Raw genomic sequence first — 1887 nt, forward strand, 5'->3', positions numbered from 1 at the left:
TTTCAGACATACAAACTGCTTAACAAATTCCAATGCACTAATCAATACACCACTGCATAACTTTGAGTAAGAAAAGTAGGTTGATATTTCAGCAATGCCCTAAAATATGCTTCTATTTAACACTTTCAGACAACCAATACACTATTTATATTATTGAGACAAAACAAACCTAGGATAGTAGAAACATATTTATTTTAATAAAATATTTAAGTAGATAACATTTTTGTTGTGTGTTTTTTTGTTTGTTTTTTGTTTTGAGATGGAGTCTCGCTCTGTCACCCAGATTGTAGTTTAGTGACCCAGTCTTGGCTCACTGTAACCTTACCTTCCCGGGTTCAAGCAGTTCTCCCTGCCTCAGCCTCCTGAGTAGCTGGAATTACAGGCACGCATCACCATGCCTGTTTAATTTTTGTATTTTTAGTAAAGGCGGGATGTCATTATGTTGGCCAGGCTGGTCTTGAACTCCTGACCTCAGGTGATCAGGCCACCTAGACCTCCCAAAGTGTAAGTAGATAGTTTTAAAGATTATGGGTTTCAATAGGTTTTATTAATTTGTTTTAGTTAACATACAAGAGCACTACAAAACCACATTATTTTATTTTATTTTTTATCAATAAACTTTATTATGTTAAAGGCCATATTGCCCACTTAATATGACTTTGATATGCACAATTTCTATAATTTACAACTTACTGTATATGATCTAATATAAATTACATTTAGCTATCTTGAATAAAAGATACTAGTCCTGAAAAATTTAATATATAAAATAATTTCTACAATCAATTAAGCTACCCAGTTCTTTTTCTAGTGGGGGCCTGGTGTGCAATGGCTGCAAACAGCAGCATCCTAGGTAATGTACAGCAGCTTGTTCCTTGTGTGCAACAGCCTTTGCCATTGAACATTTATGTCTCGAATCTAGCGCTTTCCCCAATCTAGGTTTAAGACTGGGGATGTATTATGCCTTTGGAAAGCCCCAGGACACAGAGGCCAGAGTTCACATTGGTCATGTTCATCCATACCAAGCTGCAAAACCTGGAGCATACAATTGAGTCCTTATTTAGGGCCAAGTTCAAGTTCAATGAATGCCCAAAGAACCACATCTCAAGGAAGTGCGATTTTACTAAGTTTAATGCATATACATTTTAAGACTTGGTGGCTGAGAAACAACTCATCCTGGATGGCTATGGGGCCAAATATATCCCTGGAATCACGGGCCCCTGTACAAGCAACTAGCCCTGCATTTGAAAAGAGCTGCCCCCTCTTTACTCATGCCCACCAATGAATTCTATTTCCTGTACATCAAATATATATATATATGTATGTGTGTGTATATATATATATATATATAAAATAATTCAACAACATGCAGTAGATTTTTTAAAATATTAAACGTAACTTTATCTTGATGTCTAACTACTGTGGACATATTTTGTCAGTTATTAACATTCCCCTCTCAGGTTAATATCAAGTCAACAAAAATTTGGAGATCTCTTGACCCTTTCCCCAATGTGTAAATTAGTAATATAATGTCAATATTCAGACAGGCAAATAAACTAAGCTCCCTTTGATGAAAACGGCATGCAGTAAGGCTTCCCTGCTGAGAATCATCTTAGTTTCTGAAATAATAATCCGGAATGGCTATATCTGCAAAATATATTAAAAGAAAGAGCATGTCAAAAACATTATCTGCAATACCTTTATCTATATCTAATCATTTTATATTTCTTTTTTATTATACTACTTGAAATACATACATAAAGGATAAAGAGTTTCAACAAACCTCAAAAAATAAATCTAATTATCTATAATATTCTGACTTTCATTTTGTTTGCTTACCAAATTGAAATTGAAAAGAAAAAAATACAGCACTCTGTAAAAAACTAA

The 1887-nt window shown here is 34.1% G+C and overlaps 1 non-coding gene across 1 annotated transcript; it reads left to right on the plus strand.

Annotated features, from left to right (window-relative positions):
* The first annotated feature begins 776 nt into the window (after positions 1 to 776).
* Positions 777 to 907, plus strand: LOC117086509. The gene has a single exon (XR_004438407.1). It is a non-coding gene; the product is annotated as a small nucleolar RNA SNORA70 (small nucleolar RNA).
* Positions 908 to 1887: the final 980 nt, after the last annotated feature.

Source organism: Trachypithecus francoisi, unplaced genomic scaffold (assembly GCF_009764315.1).
Source record: "Trachypithecus francoisi isolate TF-2019V2 unplaced genomic scaffold, Tfra_2.0 Lachesis_group1, whole genome shotgun sequence".
NCBI lineage: Eukaryota > Metazoa > Chordata > Mammalia > Primates > Cercopithecidae > Trachypithecus > Trachypithecus francoisi.